Source organism: Manis javanica, chromosome 15 (genome assembly GCF_040802235.1).
Source record: "Manis javanica isolate MJ-LG chromosome 15, MJ_LKY, whole genome shotgun sequence".
NCBI lineage: Eukaryota > Metazoa > Chordata > Mammalia > Pholidota > Manidae > Manis > Manis javanica.
In genome coordinates this window covers 45,242,489-45,261,694 of record NC_133170.1, presented here as the reverse complement: position 1 = coordinate 45,261,694, position 19,206 = coordinate 45,242,489, and the positions used below count along the sequence as shown (strand labels likewise).

General features: G+C 37.2%; 1 protein-coding gene across 7 annotated transcripts in view; it reads left to right on the top strand.

Moving 5' to 3' along the window:
- The window catches only part of ZNF385D (zinc finger protein 385D), a 986,127-nt gene that overhangs the window by 829,170 nt on the left and 137,751 nt on the right, over window positions 1-19,206 (top strand). The window contains exon 3 of one of the 7 annotated variants that reach the window (XM_073223832.1): window positions 8,736-8,840. The exons of the other annotated variants lie outside the window; for them this stretch is intronic. The gene's annotated coding sequence lies outside the window, so the exon portion shown is untranslated. The remainder of the gene's footprint in view (window positions 1-8,735; window positions 8,841-19,206) is intronic. 7 annotated transcript variants of the gene reach the window in all.

Genomic DNA, 19,206 nt, shown 5'->3' with positions numbered 1-19,206 from the left:
TTTATGTCTCTCTCTTCCTGTCTGTTCCTGAAAATGAATCGTCCCCAATCCCACCCGCCCACCCCTTGACCTCACTCCCAAACTGTTTGCTCCCTCTGCTCTGATGAGAATGGCACGCCTTCTGTTTCTTCCACTAAGAACTGTTAGGACTAAGATAAATTTCCTCGAAGTTCTTCTTCCTCACTGGAGAATGTTTCAGTGGTTTTACCCATTTTCTCATGTTTCTTGCTGGCATCAGAAGTGCACTACCGGCCACTCTCTTCACCATGGCATTTGATTTTACCGATCACTAATGTTGGCTACAATGTGCCATTAATTGCCCCCCACTAATGCCCTATCTGTCCTCCTAACCTAACTTCTCTATGTCCACAAATACTTAAATATCTTCTATATATGAACAAATATCTAAAAAAGAAAAACCCAAAAAACTAAAAACTAAGCTTTAATTTTTTTTCTCCTGTCCCTCTTATCAACTTTCTTAACTTTAAATATTTTTCTCTAAGCCGTTCCCATTTCTCTCCTTCCCTTCTCTGTGCATACTTCTTCAGAATTTCCTATACTAAGTGACCCCGTTTCCTTACCACCTACTCACTGCTCAGACTCTTACAACCTACTTTCTTCCTTCTATCTTACTCTATTCATTACTTTCTCTATGTTTATTTGTTAATCACCAGAATCACTTAATGCTTACCTTATTTCACCTCCTCAGAGTTTACATTGTGAACCATGCATTCTTTCCTTTGTCCTTGGATTCTAGGACACAAAATACCCCTACTTTTCTCTTACTTGTTTCTGCTGTTTTTACTGAATACCCCTCTTCCATTTCCAACACTAGATATCCCTCTTGTCTTAGCATTGTCAGGACAACTGTTCTAACTAATTTAAATTCCTAAACTGTGATTGTATCACCTCACAGCTCAAAACAAATAGCAAACAAAACACTTTCAGCAACTTCTTATCCAAACCAATTGACTGTAACTCTTCACTGTGCTGTCAAGTGCACTTACCTTTCGACTCCAGGCCACTTTCTGAGCATCCTTTCAATCTCTCCCTCTGAGCACATAGTGGACACTCACTGCTATAAACATGCACCTCCTCTATGTAATGTCCTTTCCTCTTCTGATGCTGTCTGTCTCAGTCAGGCTAGGCTCAGTTCTCGTAACAAACATATCCAAATTTCAGTGGATTAACACAGCAAGAGTTGATTTTTCTCTCCTGAGGATTCACTTGACACACAGAGAAGCCATTTGCCTTGTGGTTACTCAGCAGTCTTATTCCACTAGCTCCACACAAGTCCTTCTCTGTGACTGAACCAAATTATACAACAGTTTCATTGTCTTGGCCCTGATGTAAGGAAGTTCACTTCCATTCACTTTTCATTGGCTGGGATAAATAAATGGCCACACCTAACTGCCATGTGCTGGGGGCTCAGCCCCTGCATGCACAGAAGCCTCCCCTCGTTTCCGCCTGTTGAAACACCACCTACCATCATTATCTCATTTACTCTTTCTCCAATATTCACACCATCTTCCCATCAGCTAGGTAACACCCACAGACTTTTTTAAACTGTCTTTTTTAAAGATAAGTAATTATGAATATGATAGCTATATGTGGTGAAGAAATTCAAGCATTGAAAAATAAAAAAATGGAAAGTAAAGACAGATCTCTACCCTATGCTCCCAATCCCACTTTGTAGAGAAAACTGATGATTACTTGTATTCTTTCTTACCATAGTTTTGTTATAATTTTAATGTAAAGGCATACATGCATAGGTAATTATAAAAAAGAGAATCACTTTAGACACTGTTCTGTACTTTGCTGTTTTTGCTTCCTGTGTTTTTTTTTTCTATATTAGCTCAGAGAGCTCTAGCTCATTCTTTTTCACAAATAAAATATCATGTGTATAGATATAATACAACTTATGTTACCAGCATCCTATAAATGAACACTTTACCAGTTTTGGGCTCTTAACAAAAACTTCATTAGTCATCATTAATGTACATAAGAACTTGAACACAAATAGTAGAACATCTTTATGAGAAGTTACCTGAAGCAAAATTGCTGGGTCTCAGGGGACAGGTACCCTTAACTTGGACAGACATTGCCAAATCCTCTCCCCACTAAATAAAACAAGCTGTGACAGATTTACATTCCTACCGACAGAATATAAAGGTGGTTTTTCTTATCCTCATACCAGCTGTAGATGTTACCTTTTGATCACCTAATTAAATTGTATGCCTCTAAAGAGAAGCCATTTGTTTTCCTTATTTTTGTCTCCTCTATTGCCTGGTATGCAGAAAGTGTTCAGTGTTTTAAGTTCTTTTTATTTTCTAATTGAATGTGATGATATTTAAGCTGGACCCTGAATGATAATAAATAATTTTTGAAGCACTGTGTTGTACACCTGAAACCAATATAATATTGTATATCAACTATATTTCAATTTTTAGAAAGATAAAGGCAGGTTAATTCCTGATATCAACAGAGGCATCAAAGACACAAGCAAGAGGTGTAAACTGGGTTTATCTAAACAGTAAACATCTTTTTGTCTGAGGTTTTAAGAGTAGTGGGGGAGAAGTAATGAAGGAAAAGGTTTTAGTTATTTTTTGTGAGTTTTCCGTGTGGGCTGACTAGTCATTTATAATACGTCTGAATGAGCCATAAGCAGGGAAGCAGAAGACCTGTGTTCTGATTCTGGTTTTGCTACCAACTGACCCTGGGCTGCTATTTGCACCTGTAGTACTGCATTTCTTCATCTCTAAAATGAAAACTTCCATTTATTTCGTTATTCTTTCCGTCAGTGCTTGTATACCTCCTAAGGCCCTTTATTAGGAGTAGCTCAGGGTACAACAATGAATGAGATAGCCTGGTTCCCAATTTTTCTCTGAATATAACGTGTCATGGAGAATTGAGACCAAATGAAAAGATCATTACAATACAGTGCTGAGTGCTCCCAACAGAGACAGGAGGACACCTGGTACCATTAGTTGGAGCACCTTATCACCACAGTGCGAGCTGATCTGCACAAGCTTCCGGGAGGCAGGGGCAGCCACAGTCATTCAGGGGTCAAGTGCATCTTCAGATCACTAATGAAATATGGTTACCTGGCTTGGCAGGGAGCAGGGCGTCCCTGGGTGCTTGTGAGCAAAAGCCAAAATGATCTCTCATTTATAAGTTAATGGTAACATTCTACAAACAATTCACATTAAATGTTGCTTTGCTTAATTGATTTCCCATTTGGCAGCTCACAAATAGAAGCACTTGCTCAAATCCAGTCTTACATGTAAAGTACCTGTAGATGTTGCTTTTAGAGAGATTCTCATTTGCAAAGAAGGCTAGCCGCTTTTCCTAACTCCCGGGTGCCTCATTGCCCGGGGTTTTCTTCATCCTGGGAGAGCAGCCTCTAATCTTACATGTTACTTTTTACTCCTGAGGTTTCCTTGTAACACTTTGTGCTAATCAGTTGAAAGTATTCATACTAATGAATTTGCACAAATGGCCTCATTAGTTGGAGTTTTCATCTTTCTTGAGATTTTGAATGTTTTACTTCATTCATGCAAATGAGTCAGTAGGAAGAATTCCGATCTGTCTTGGTCTTTGGTTTATTTTCTGCTTTCTAAAGTGAAAAATCTTTTGGGTTCACCCTAAGAAATTAATCTCAAGTATGTACTTTGTAAATAATTTGGTTGCCTTTTATAAAATCGTGGGTTTTCAAATAATAATTATTTATGTTAACTTCTGGCAATTACTTACATGGTAAAAAGTAATAATGCTAAAATGTTCCTGAACTATAACAAGAACGAAAGTCATAAGTATTCCCTGGCCTCTACTATCAATTTTCTCAGAATTTTTCTTTTTTTTTTCAATTCCCATTAGTCAGATGTGAGCTCTCTAGGATTAATCTTTAATTTTCTTATCTTTTCATCTATTGTTCATACCTTTGGCTTACTTGTTGTTTTTCTTTTAAATTTTGAGGATATTTTCTCAAGTTGATCTTTAAAATTTTGTACTACTGTTTGAATGTATACTTCCATATTTATAGTTTCTCAGACCACTTTTTTTGTATATGAATATTCCTTTTAACAGCATCTTCTAACTTCATGCATGAGTATGTTCTGTTATCTGTCATGGAAATTTAATTTTTTTTCTGTTCCCTGTCCTACTCCTGTTTCCTCTTCATTTCCTGTGTGTAGGTGCATGTGTGTATTGTGTGTGTTTTGTTATTGTTTTTGTTTGGGTCTCTGTTTTCCATTTGGAAGGTTTTCTCAAATGCCTTATGATCATTAGCTTTAAATTCATTTCCAAGAGAAATCATGAAAAGGTTCATTTGCTCTGTGTGAGTGGTGGTAGGATCAGCCACACAGGGTGAAAAGCTGTTTCCCATTAAAAGACTAACATCAAGGGCTACAGGCTTTTTCTGGAGCTTTGTGATGTTTTTTAGAGGCATTGATTCATCTTTTCTGATGGCTGCAACACAAATTCTTCCTTTCTTACATGCTGTGCGAAAAAACTGTGTGTTCTCTGATGATGGATGTAGCCTATGCCTGTGCTGTCTGGGAAAGTATCCACGAGCCACATGTAGCCGTTGAGCACTTGGTAGGTAGTTAATGCAGTTGAGGGCCTGGGTCTTCATTTTATTTGATTTCAGTAGTCACAACTGGCTCGTGGCTACCATATTGGACAGCGCAGTTCTATATTATTTTACTGACCTTTACTAAACTCCCAGTTAGTCAGCTACTCCCCCCAAATGGTTACTGTGTTTGATACCTTCAGTTCTTCAATATTTCCACAGAATATACTTCTTGTTTCCCATGGTGATGGATTGAAAGTAAGCATGAAATAGGACCTCAGGACCTAAGCACTCCTTATAAAGCACCCATTACCTTTGTAGACATTAAGCATTGCTTCCAAGGTACTTGGTGTCCCCAGTTCCTGGTGCTCACTCTGACTCCCAGGGGTAAATCAGATTGGTGTTGGTTCTCTCCCCTCTCTCTATGTCTCTAGGCCCCATCTTTTTAAAATTCTGTTCCAAATTTGTGGTATAAGGACATTAATATCTCCTGATATCACCCATATAGAGACTTTGATTCTGATATTTGTCCAGAATCCAGAAACCAAAGGAGAAAAGGAAAGAAATTTATTCCCCATCTTATAGAGTTGCTTCACCTTCCATTTGAATTTGTTATAGTTCCATAAAATACTGCTTTGATATTTGACTTCCTTCAAATTGTCATTTTAGAAATTGTGCCAACCACCTTAGAAATTCAAGTTTCTTAAGAATTTAATATCTCTATTCTCAAAAACCTGATCACTTAACAATATGTTACATGTGAATTCATAGTGTTAGTCAAGACCTGTCCAAATCAGCAATCAATATTTGGTTAGTAAATTTTATTTGATTACTCTGTTTATTTTTTCTTTAAGGAAAGCAACAAAATAAATGATTGATATATTGTCATATTATGTTTTATGAGTAAATGTAGTTTATTAGGAAAATATTTTTAAAATTTACATTAAAAATAAAAATAAGGCATGTTGGTTCCAATGAGTTGCTCTTTTTAAAGTTGATATATTGATATGATTGATATGTCGATTGATTTTATGTAACTGATATTAATACAATTGATCATATCATCTTGAAGAAAAGTCAAAATCAGGTTAGAAGGCCTTATTTAGAAATTCTTAAAAATGGAAAAAGGCATGGATATATATTATAATAGATATGTTCTAATATTAGAAATCAACAATCCTCAAATTACTATGTTTTTTCAAGTATAGTACTTTTTGGTTGGCCTTGAATGTTTGTTCTACAAATCCTCTGATCTTAAGTAAATAACCTCTCTGAACATCATTTTCGTCATCTGTAAAATAGGAAGAATAGCACAACATTTCAAATTTGCACAATGAATCAGCATTATACTCAGCAAAGGGCTTATTAGCATATGGCAGATTCTCAATAGATGGTAGTTATTCTAGTTCACCTAGAGAAATTGTCTCTAATGTAAACCTTGGAGGAAATGCTTAGGTAACTTAGGAAAACCTTGGGTTTTAAAAGTGTAAAATGCAAGCTCTTCATGTATAATGTTTTGATCATTTGATATTAAACATAACTCACCCATTCAATAAACATGGGTCGTTATTTGGTATTTGCAAGCACTATACTTGTCCCTTAAAGAATCCTTTCCAGAATTCTTTCTCAAACTCCTCATGCTCACATATACAATAACAATGTTTCAACCAAATCTGTAAAATGGCTCACCCTTCCTTTGCCATAAGTAGGCTGAATGTTTGTCTGTAAATAATAGATCCAGTCTGTAGTGGGAACCCGCACTTAGTCTCAGTGGCCTTCTGTGTAAGAGTTTATATATGACCCCAGATTTACATTAAGAAAGCATTTAAAGTTCATTTGGAAATCACTACATTTTCAGTGGAATTATCTTCAGCCATTTTTATAAATACAACACTGGAGGCAGTTTTAAAGATAACAGGTAGACTGAAGGGCACACCTTGTTCTAACAGGTCAGCCATGTAAATAATCCCTATTTAAGACTTCTCTAAACATTAGGGCTCAGAGTGAACTTGTCTGGAGTCATTAAAGAAATTGATAAGATAATGCATACTTTTGAAATTTAATAGATCTGTATTTACCTGAGAGGCCAGGAGAAACTGGCAGCACTGAGTGTTTTATATTAAAAATTTGCATTCACTTTTCAAGTCCCCAAATATTTACTTACTTTACAAAGTCATAATACCAAATTTCTGCTTTAAACTAAATATAAATTCGTACGGTCATAAATTCACTGAAGGCGTACATTGATGAATGAGATTTTTTTCTTTCAGGATCCGAGTCAACAGAAATTACCTGAGACTCTAGTCTTTTATATGTTGGGCAGAAATCCCACTTTCTTCAATTTTGAGCAGTGACATTGCTCCACTGCCAGTAAATCCAATTATAGCATTTGGTACACATATAGTGTTTATTCACATATATATGATCCAGTTGGGGATATGTTATATAGTGTTTGCCAGCCCTTTCTCCTAAATATCCTTCTGAATTACAAAGCTGAAATGCTCCTTTGTTTTCTAAAATTATTATTATGCTTTTTTCTTCCACTAAGCTAAAAACTACATGTATGTGTCTCTCCACTATTTTCTATCCTTACCTTTTTGAAACTGTTTTAATTCTAGACTTCTTTGAAGATAATTTAGAAATGAAATGTGAATGTACACTTTTATCCATTGAAATATTAAGCTAAATATATCCTTGTAGATATTCAATTTGAAAAGGATGAAAAAAATCACTCGTTTCCAACACTACTTTCTCCAAGACTCTCAAGGTCATCTTCTATCACAAATAATTCAACCCCTTATGAATTATTATAAGTGTATTTGCTAATAGGTATTCTTTAAAACAGTAGGTTTTCTTGTGGTGGCACATGGCTCTGTAGCTATCTTGCTAATATCACTTAATTTTTCCTTTTAGCAATCCTGGTCATCCTTCCAATTCACCCTTTGTTTTTCATTCATTAAATGGTGTCTGGGTCATTGGTATCTGTGTCTTCTCCTTTCTTCACCATTCAACCATCTCTCCACATGTCTTGGTTTAAACTTTCTAAAGATTGTCTGTGATGCCTTTTCCCATTCATTCAAACACAGCTGCAAGGTCTTCGGTGAGCTCATCTTAAAACAACCTTCCTAGGTTTCTCACCTGCTCCTGCCTGATACTCCAGCACACTGGTGACTTAAAATGCTTTGCTACTTGCATGCCTTGTCCATTCCAACCTTCTTCATATGTGATGGCCCGTTGTGTCTCTCACCACTCCTTCCATTTTTATACTTCTACACAACACTCAGGTCTAAGCTTTAAAGCCATTTTCCACTGATATCTTCCTTCCTTCCTCCTGTCAGAAATTGCTCTTATTTTCTCTCTTTATCCCTTCTGAACTCCAAAGCCATTTTATTTGCATGTTGCTCGTTACTCTGTGTGCATTCTGATTATATGTTATGGGAGCAGAGATAAGGTCTTGTTTTTCTTTAGATCTTTTTTTCCCCCTTTTTTAGAATAAACGTTTCTAGCTCACATTCGTTGAATGCAGCTGCAGGAGCTTTGCTGATTTCCATTTGACAAATATCAATGCAATGTGAATTGTAGGGCTTCTTGAGTAGCCTGATAATGCTACTTGAAAATAATCTCTGAGCATTCCCACAAGAAAAGAAAACGAAGCCACCCATTATTTAGGTTATAAATTATAACTCGTTGATTAAGCATGAACTAAAACATAGCTTCATCTTAAAAGCAAACCCTCTTTTCATGAAAATGCCTTGTTTTCAGGTCAGTCGTCAACATATATATTTCCTCAAACCTACAAATATACCAACTAGTGGCTATGATATCATCCATCATCAAGGTGGCTGGTATAATTTGACACCCAGAAAAACATAGGGAAAGCCAGCCTAACTAATACAAAAGCTAAACGTGCAGCCCCTCAGATTACATTAGCAGAGGGGTCCTAAATCGAAATTTGTTTCTTTCAGGCCTGGAAGTGGGGAGAAAAGGATGTCATAAACCGTTATGCTCTTTTCTCACCATCTTTAACCTTTCCTGTCTCTTACCCATGAGGAAAAAAGAAAAGGTGAGGGTGTCAAGGACTCAAATCCTCAGGAGCGCACAGGATTAAATCACTTACAAAAGGACCTTTATTATATTGGACCCTCAAGCTTCCATTTCTTTACAGTATCACCTCAAAGCCATAGAAGATGTTTGATGAAAAACGTGTCTTCTGGCTGTGCTGCACAGCTTGTAGACAATTTGAAGATGATCCTAGGAATCTCTAAACAATGTAAGTTCTCACTCATCAGTCTCGCTAACTCTGTTAGCTGAACAGTGTGGTTTGTTACTTTCTAATCTTATCTGGGCTCTCCAATTTCATTTATCCTCTTCATTTGATTTTAAAATTACTGGTGTTTGGCAGTAAATTACTTTCAAAATCAAATTACTCTCTTTCATTCTTGCAGTGGTGAAAACTGAAATTCAGAACCGCTTTGGATAACTTTCTTTCCTACGTCATCTTTTCTCCTAATTAAAAGGTGGTAGACAGAGTTCCTAAGAACTTGTGCAGTTAAATTAATGTTCATTATATTTCAGCCAAATTGTTGGTCATTATGACCTGAAAAATAAAGACATCTTTGCATTGTGAAATTGCACTGATACCTGTGCCTCTGGGGTAGTGTTTTTAGAAGAGGCTTAATGTGCAGGTATGTACTGTGCATGCAGAATGCAGGAGCACAGGCCCGTGTTCGAGGTACACTGGATTCGTGAAAGATAATTTTAAGGCTTTCATGCATATTTTCTTTACTTTGTCTTTCTTGATCTAGATGGTGTATGTCAGAAGACAGTTTTAGATTGCTTCAGTAAGAGAACTTTATCATTATTTCTGCTGTTCAAAAATCAGCTTGGTTGGTAAAAGGTGATTCAGCTGAGAACAATGTGTTCCTCTGTAGTGAGCGAGTGCTGGTGGTGGGTGGATCACATTGAACAGAAAGTCTTGGGATAGAAGAAGAAACTAAAGAAATGGGAAATTGAAGATTAGTTCATTCCAATTTCTAGAGATGTTCTTGTATACAGTATTGCTCCTGTAGTAGGTACCCCATTTTCCTATTTATATACATTACATATATATTCATATTATGTATTTTTATATAGTTTATACATATATATTATATATTATTATATATTTTATATATGTGTATGTGTTTATAAATATATACATATATGAAGTTAAAGACCTGTGTATGTATATGTGTATATGTGTGTTTGTGTGTGTGTGTGTGTGTGTGTGTGTGTGTGTGTGTGTGTGTGTGAAGCTAAAGTAAAAAAAAAAAGACCTGTGCATAAATAACAGGGCTTGGATGATAATGAAAGAACTAAAGAAAATGTATGAAGTCTTATTGCTAAAAAGGTCTGCACGGACTGAGCATTACAGGTGTTTATAGGGCTTGGAACAGCAAAGAACCAAGGATACTGGTGTGCTGTATTCTTGTCCCTGGGAGAAGTATTGGGTGGGTCCAAGTACGAGGCTGTTTTCCGTAACCTGCAGAAGCCCCTGCTGCACGTGAGTGGTGGTGAGCATGCTTCCCAGGGTTCCTTCTCAAGGTCTAAGTTCTACTAAGACAAATGTATCTCTTTACATCTGGGCTAGAGAGTGTCACAACTACTTAACTATTTGATACTGCTTATGAAAGGTTAGAACATTTCATTAACTATTGGTTTTACCTGGGGTAGCAAATGAAGAGTTTAATTTTGTACTTCATTGAGTGACTATATGAGGCATAGGTGAGTGTAATATCCATTTTTTAAAATGTGTAAATAATTATCATCATGGCTCAAAAGCTAATTGTGAAGGACAGTTATATCTTAGGTCATGGGTTCATTTTGCCTATTCTTTCTGTGGGTCATGTCTAGAAGATCAAGATGATATTATAAATGAACATAAGATTAAACAGATTGAAAAGTTTAAAAAAAAGTTCCTGGCTATAAGGCAGATGGAGGGAATCCTCCAGTATAGGATTGGCTTATGTTTTTCTCCAATTCTTATTTATGTTGAACGGATTACTAAGCTGAAGATTTACAGTTACTACTATGTCATGACTACTTAAAAGTCCTGCAGAGGGTGTTGGCTGTTACCCACTCAGAGCACATCAATCCTCTTGAGTGTATCTGTGTGCTCACCCCAGCTTTGAGGTGCTTTTGTGTCCAACGCTCTGCACCTTTGATGCTCCTTCATAAAATAGCTGTTAAGTTGTTAGAGCCACATTGCCACTCCAGGCAGAGAACCAGAAGTCTCTGGAAGTTTAAGATGCCCTTGAGAGATCCTTAGCAATGGTTGACAGATGTAACGGTATGCGAGCCTAGTTCCCTTACCTTGGGTCAGGACAAAACGTGGCATGGTCTACAGTCCAAACACCACTGTGGGATCAGGCTGAAGCCGTTCTCCACAGGCAGGGCCTGAAATCCCACCGTCGATGGCCTTGTTCCTCACGAGTTCACTGGTCTCTCCTAGGAGCATGTCATTAAATTCACTTGTACAAATAATCTTTATCTCAGAGTCCGCTTCTGGGAAAGCAGACCTAAGAGAGGTTTGTGCTAACACAAAGGTCCACGGACTACATCTCTTAGTCAACTTTGTCCCCGTTTGCCATTCCACACTTTCATAAAGGCGCCTCCATAGCAGGAAATCTGGAGGACAAATGCACACTACAGAGTAACCGAATGATCATGGCAGTCCTGGTGTGAAGTAGTATATGGACATCACTATGGTTTTCATTGATAAAAGAGTAACTTCTGAGCATTCCCTGAATGAACTCATCCCATCACGCCAAAGCCCTTTCCACTACAGTTGCTTCTTATCTCCCATTTCCAATGTTCTTCTGGGACAGTAACTCTAGTAAAAACCTATGTTTTCTGTCTCCTTGGAGTTGTACTGCTTTAACTGTTTCATGTCCACTCCCCTGCAGGGTAAACCGTACCTGGAAGCCAGGATTTAGACAATAAGTAGCAGTAGGGGCTGGCTTCATGGCAGGATGAACCCACCAGAAATTGTCTTGGCTCTGGCAAGTTCCCTGACAGTTTTCATTCATTTTCTCCTTTTAAAAGCTCTTTTTTATGCAGTTTTTTTGTGCATAAATCTTTTTTATGAAGATTCCCAGGGCTAGCTTATCTTTTGTCCTGTTACTTTCAATTGCCAACAGTTGCAGATCACATGTTCTTTCTGGTTTTCCATTGTAATTTTAAACAAGATCTGTAATATATTCCTAGGGATCTAGAAGCAAAAAGAAGCTCCATTCAGGTTTTTAAAATGCACTGTGTGTACGTGTGTGTGTCCTTGTACTTTTGGAGTCACGGAGGGTTTGTGTTTAGAAAGATTTACTACTAATTCTAAAAGTAAGAGATGGCAAAGAGGCTCTGCTTCACTTAGGTGTGCCTTTGCCAGCCTTTGCCATCAACTCAGAGAGAGAAGATGAAACTTCATCCACAAAGGATGGAATAAGAGCATTTGCATTTCAGAGGTTGCTTTCAGTGTTTTGGCCAGAACTGGATCTAGTCCAGGGGTGAAGAGCAAGACAGAGGATTTTTCTGGGAAGCAAGGTGATGGAAGAGGAGCCAGAAACCAGAGCCAGAGGAGTAGGGGGGAGGGAGGACAGCCTGGCCCTTGGTCAGCAGAGCCCCGCTGGTCCACTAGTCCTTCCGTTAGAGACAACCAGAGTCCCCACTGCAAAATGAGAGGGGAGTTAGTTGAGAGACTCAGGCAGGCCCAGTTGAGAGGAACCTGCTGCACAGCAGCACAGGGAAAAGACATCCTGGGACTGGAGCTATTGTTCTCTGGTGGCTGCAGACCAGAGGGGGGCACTCGGAGGTCATGCAAAGGTCTGCCACACCCGGTGTCATTTCCCAATCAGTCAGCAACTTGCTCTGCAGGCCCTATGTCAGCCTTGTTGTCCATTAGCACATGTAGGGAACAGAGCACATTCAGAAGAGGGCCTGCCTGAGAGATCCACCTTTTCATTTTATTTAAATCAATGAATGGCTTTATGTTCTAGAATGCTTTTCTCCTATGGAAGTTTTATACTTGGATTGACAGATTCTAACTGCTTTCCACTTAGAAAAAAGTAGAGTAGGTTTTATTCTTGAGCATTACCTGTTGCTGGGATTCAGAATCTTAAAATAGAAGTTGCCATTCTTTTTACATCTAAAGGATCTGATTTGAGAGGAAGAGTTTTTGAGCAAACCAAGCATTACTGCAGACTGATTTTCTTTAAAGTTCTTATCCCCCCAAGGAAAAGAAAATTACGCATAAGGCAATAATTGTTTTTTTGCCATGAAGACAAAATTACAAAATAGGGGAAGCGTTATGAGAAAATACAGATCCTATTACAGAGGACACAATGAAAAGGGGGAAATACAGGACATATGAATATATTGCCATCTATGGCAATCATTAACTTGTTTCTCTTGATGTTTATTTGTAATTTTACAAGTAGTATCCTTTTATAGGGACACTAAATCATAAAAGATAAGTCATCAGATTGGCATACAGATGGAATACTGGGGAATGGTACCATTTAAGGGAAGGTCGAAGAATAGGATCTCATAGAATTAGCAACAAAAATATGGAAACCAAGCAGGGAATCTACATGAGGGTTTCATTTGTCTCAGATAAGTCAAGAAAATGACTAATAATTGTAAGTGATAATTATGAGAACTTCTTAACTGCCAGAAAATATATTAAGTCCTTTGCAAATATGATCTTACTTGATTTTCTACGACATACCTATATGTTACATTATTATCTTAATTATAAATATTGAGGCTTAAAGAAGTTAATTGCTTTGTTTAACACAGGTAGAAGCTAGGAGTTGTGACTTGAAGGAATCTTCAGGCTTCTGCAGCTGGTAAAGATAAACAGTAATAATCCTAAAAGCTAAGAAGTCAGCTGTTTGGTTGATCTGTGATAGAAATTTTTAAGAAAAAATGTGATACGAGTACAGTAGAACAGCAAAGGCATGAAAACTATTGTATGAAAGGTATCTAGGCTACAGACTGAGGGAGGAATTACAGCTCAGAGCAAGTATTCTGGAGAAAGTTCAAATAGGATACAGTGAGGAAAACGTGGGGTAGAACTCAAAGAAGCTTCTGGATGGAGCAAGTGATGCATTTAAGATTTCAGAAACAGAGAGCTTCCTATAAATCAAAGTTTAGGATGTGACCCTAAGACTAGGCTAATACATACTAAATTAACTGTGTACATGTTAAATGTTTTCTCCATATGAAGATAACGTAGTAAAAATTGATGACTACCTATAAGTTGACTTACGTTCATATTGGCCTTAATATTATCAGCTTTTAAAACTGAACACTGATTATCATAGTATTTCATCAGGTAATGAGCTAATTAAAGGTGAGTCTGAGTGAATAATGCTTTGGGAACTCTATTAAACTTCTTTCACATCATACTATTTCCATAATCATTCAATGATTTGCCTTCCCTGCAAGGGATTTTTAAGTAATGTAGAAATAAACAGATTCTTCATTTCCTTTTGGCTAGGAAAAGAACATTGTAAAATGGTGTTATTTACTGAAGAGGCAAGAGTCACTTGTGAAAACGGAGAAATGTAAAAGTGGTATAAATTCAGTTTATTACAATTTGGTTAAAAGTATGTGAAGAAACCCAAAAACCATTTTTCACTTATTTTTCTGAGTTGCCAGGTTCTAGTATGTGATTTTAAGATGCTGTGTACATATTTAAAATTTTAATTTACTTTCTAGAAAGTATAATGGAGTTGGGATTCATTTGAATATTTCTGGTTTTTGCTTTTCTCCTTGATTAAATAGAGAAAGGGATAGTCATTATAGAGTTTTGGGTTGCGGAGTCCTGCAGCACACTGTCACTGCTACACTCCCAATACCAAATGAAGGAAAAGGAGGAGGAATAGAAGAAATAATGACTACCTCCCCTTGGTGAATTTTAATTATCTTAAATTCCCAGTAGTGTGAGCCATTTCTTAGTGATTCTCCAGGATAAAAATTCAATAAATAAAAGTATTTATGCCAGGGATGCAAGGATAGTACAACATTAAAAAATTCATCAACATCATCCATGACATCAACAAAAAGGACAAAAACCACATGATCATCTCCATAGATGCTGAAAAAGCATTTGACAAAATTCAACATCCATTCATGATAAATACTCTCAACAAAATGGGTATAGAGGGCAAATACCTCAACATAATAAAGGCCATATATGACAAACCCATAGCCAACATTATACTTAACAGTGAGAAGCTGAAAGCTTTTCCTTTAAGATCAGGAACAAGACAAGGATGCCCACTCTCCCCACTTCTATTCAGCTTAGTACTGGAGGTCCTAGCCATGGCAATCAGACAACACTAAGAAATAAAAGTTATCCAGATTGGTAAGGAAGAAGATTAACTGTCACTATTTGCAGATGACATGATATTGTACATAAAAAACCCTAAAGAATCGACTCCAAAACTACTAGATCTAATATCTGAATTCAGCAAAGTTGCAGGATACAAAATTAATACACAGGAATCTGTGGCATTCCCATACACTAATGATGAACTAGCAAAGAGAGAAATAAGGAAAACAGTTCCATTCACAATTGCATCAAAAAGAATAAAATACCTAAGAATAAACCTAACCAAGGAAGTGAAAGACCTATACTCTGAAAACTACAAGACACTCATGAGAGAAATTAAAGAAGATGCCAATAAATGGAAACACATCCCCTGCTCATGGATAGGAAGAATTAATATTGTCAAAATGGCCATCCTGCCTAAAGCAATCTGTAGATTCAATGCAATCCTTATCAAAATACCAACAGCATTCTTCAACAAACTAGAGAAAATCATCCTAAAATTCATACGGAACCACAAAAGACCTTGAATAGCCAAAGCAATCCTGAGAAGGAAGAATAAAGCAGGGGGAATTACACTCCCCAACTTCAAGCTCTACTACAAAGCCACAGTAATCAAGACAATTTGGTACTGGCACAAGAACAGACCCACAGACCAATGGAAGAGACTAGAGAGCCCTGATATAAACCCAACCATATATGGTCAATTAAAATATGATAAAGGAGCCATGGACATACAATGGGGAAATGACAGCCTCTTTAACAGCTGGTGTTGGCAAAACTGGACAGCTACATGCAAGAGAATGAAACTGGATTATTGTCTAACCCCATACACAAAAGTAAAATTGAAATGGATTAAAGACTTGAATGTAAGTCATAAAACCATAAAACTCTTAGAAGACAACATAGGCAAACATCTCCTGAAAAAAAGCCTGAGCAACTTCTTCCTGAACCCATCTCATCAAGAAAGGAAAACAAAAGCAAAAATGAACTCATGGGATTCCATCAAACTAAAAAGTTTTTGTATGGCAAAGGACATCATCAACAAAACAAAAAGGCATCCTGCAGTATGGGAGAATGTATTTGTAAATGACATATCTGACAAGGGGTTAACATTCCAAAATATATAAAGATCTTACACAGCTCAACACCCAAAAAACAAATAACCCGATTAACAAATAGACAGAGGATATGAAGAGATGATTCTCCAAAGAAGAAATTCAGATTGCCAACAGACACATGAAAAGATGCTCCTCATCACTAATCATCAGGGAAATTCAAATTAAAACCACAATGAGATATCACCTCACACCAGTAAGAATGGCCAGCATCGAAAAGACAAATGTTGGCAAGGATTCGGAGAAAGGGGAACCCTCCTACACTTCTGGTAGGAATGTAAGCTAGTTCAACCATTGTGGAAAGCAAAATGGAGGTTCCTCAAAAAACTAAAAATCGAAATACCATTTGACCCCAGAATCCCACTTCTTGGAATATACCCAAAGAATACAACTTCTCAGATTCAAAAAGACATATGCACCTCTATGTTCATCACAGCACTTTTTACAATAGCCAAGATATGGAGGCAATCTAAGTGTCCATCAGTAGATGAATGGATAAAGAAGATGTGGTACATATACACAATGGAATACTATTCAGCCATAAGAAAGAAACAAATCCTACCATTTGCAACAACGTGAATGGAGCTGGAGCACATTATGCTCAGTGAAATAAGCCAGGCAGAGAAAGACAACTACCAAATGATTTCACTCATATGTGGAGTATAACAACAAAGAAAAAAACTGAAGGAACAAAACAGCAGCGGACTCACAGAACCCAAGAATGGAGTAACAGTTACCAAAAGGAAAGGTACTGGGGAGGATGGGTGGGAAGGGAGTGATAAGGGGGTGGAAGAAGAAAGGGGGGTGTTATGATTAGCATGTATAATGTAGGGGGGGGCATGGGGAGGGATGTACAACACAGAGAAGACAAGTAAGTAGTGATTTTACAGCATCTTACTACGCTGATGGGCAGTGATTGAAATGGGGTTTTTGGGGGGGACTTGGTGAAGGGGGGAGCCTAGTAAACATAATGTTCCTCATATAATTGTAGATTAATTATACCAAAATAAAAAAATTAAAAGAAAATAATATGATTCATTTGCTCATGATGAGTTTTTTGAAGGCACATTTTAAACATTATTTCATAAACTCTCTTTCAGCCTTTTTTGATATCTGCAACATTTGTTCTTCTGTGTAAATTATAAATCATACTATAATGTAAACATCATGTACCTCCTATCCAGCTTAAGAAATTGAACATTATTTAACTTTTCAAAGAATTTCTTCTTTCTCCCTATTGATCATATATCCCTCTCCCTCTCTATCAGAGATAACTACTATCCAAAATGTTTTATTTGTTATTCTCATGTTTTTCTTTATTGCTTCAGCCTCTAGTGATATAATCTTAAAGAAAGAATTAGTTGGTTCTGCTTATTTTTTGCACCACAGAAATACCATTAATATGTATACATATATATCCTCTTTTGCTTATTGTTCCACTCAGTTCCAAGTGTCTGAGGTTCACCCATGTTGACACACTTAACATGCTTCATTTCTCATCATGCTGCATGGTTAATCCATTGTATGAATAGACAGTAGGAGGTGTAGGTCTATTCTACTAGAGATGGACATTAGGATCCATGGATTTGCTTTTCTAAGGATTGCTGCTGTTAGCTCTCCTGCACATACTTGCTTGTGCACAGCTGCATGAGTTCTCTGTTGCCCATGAATGGAATTCCCATGTCTTATAGTACTAGAGTCTCAGCTTTGTTAGAAGCTGTCAAAAAGCGGTACCAGTTTTCCCCACCTGATTGTGTAAGAGCTTGTTTTTCTACATCTTTACCAGTGTTTGGGGCTGTTGCTCATTTTAAAAAATATGCAAGTCTATTTGTTGGATGAAAAATAAAATCCTTAAAGTAATTTTACATTTTCAAAAATGTCCCTGATTACCAGCAGGGTTAATCAATATTTCATATGTTTATTGGCTATTTATTTTTCCTTCCCTGTGAAATGTCCACTTTCTATTAGGTTATGATTCTTATTGAATGTTGAAGTTCATAGATTACAGGTATTATTTAAATCCTTTGTCGTATTTGTGGCTTGTCATCTTGCTCTCTTTACAGTGACTTTTGATGAACAAATGTCCTCCATTTCCAAGTTATTTGAACCTTTTCTTAAGTAACACTTTTTTTTTCCTACCTTAAGGCTATTAAAATTTTTTCCCTGTCTTCCAAATGGTAAATCACATTTAAGTCTATAATGTACTGAGAAATAGTTTTTGGGTATGGTATGAAGTATGAATCCAATTTCGTTTCTTTTTCCATAAGAGTAAACAGATGACCCAAGTCATCTGTTGCCCTGTCGTTTGCCTCCACCATGTAACAATGGCACATCTTTCTCGGGTAGCCCCCCACCTCAGGGTCTTTGCTCATGCTTTGCCCTCTGCCTGATGCTCTTCCCTGCCTCACCTCCCCAGGTTTTCCTCTGAAGTCATCTTTCAACAAGACCACATCCATTCATATTTAAGATTCAGCTCTTCCTGAAGCTTACCCAGTCTCTCTCCCCTGCCCTGTTTTTCTCCATCACTCAGTCACGACTTGAATTTGTATGTGGTTGTCTTACTTATTCTATTGTGTATCTCCCCCACTAAAATATAAGCACAGTAGAGAGAAAGTGTTTTTTTTGCCTGTTTTGCTTACTGTTGGAACCCCAGCACCTCCAAGATTCCTACCACAGAACCAGCCCTCAGCGATTCACACGAATGAGCGGATGAATGAGAACATTACATTTTGAAAATGGATCTGTTTATGGGCTTCAGGCCTGTTTCATTGGTCTAGAAAAGAAGAATGACTCATTCTTTTTTTCTGGATGAGTACAATGGTCTTCATCTATAATGTTATAAGAAGGTTTGATGTCTGGTAGGACATGGCCCCCCATATTCTCATTCCTTAAGGGGGGTTTGTTTATTCTTAATAATTTCCTCTCCCATGTCAAGTTTAGAAGCATCCTGTCAAGTCCCATGGAAAACCTCACGGCTATTTGATTCACATTGTGTTGACTCTATCCTGATTTGGAAGAACAAAGAGACATTTTGATTATTTCGAGTCTATCCTCAAATTACACCTCTCATTTACTTAGTTCTTCTTGAATGTCCTTCAATGTATTCTTAAAGTATCTCTGTAAGGTTCTGCACTGTGTGATAGTTCTTATTA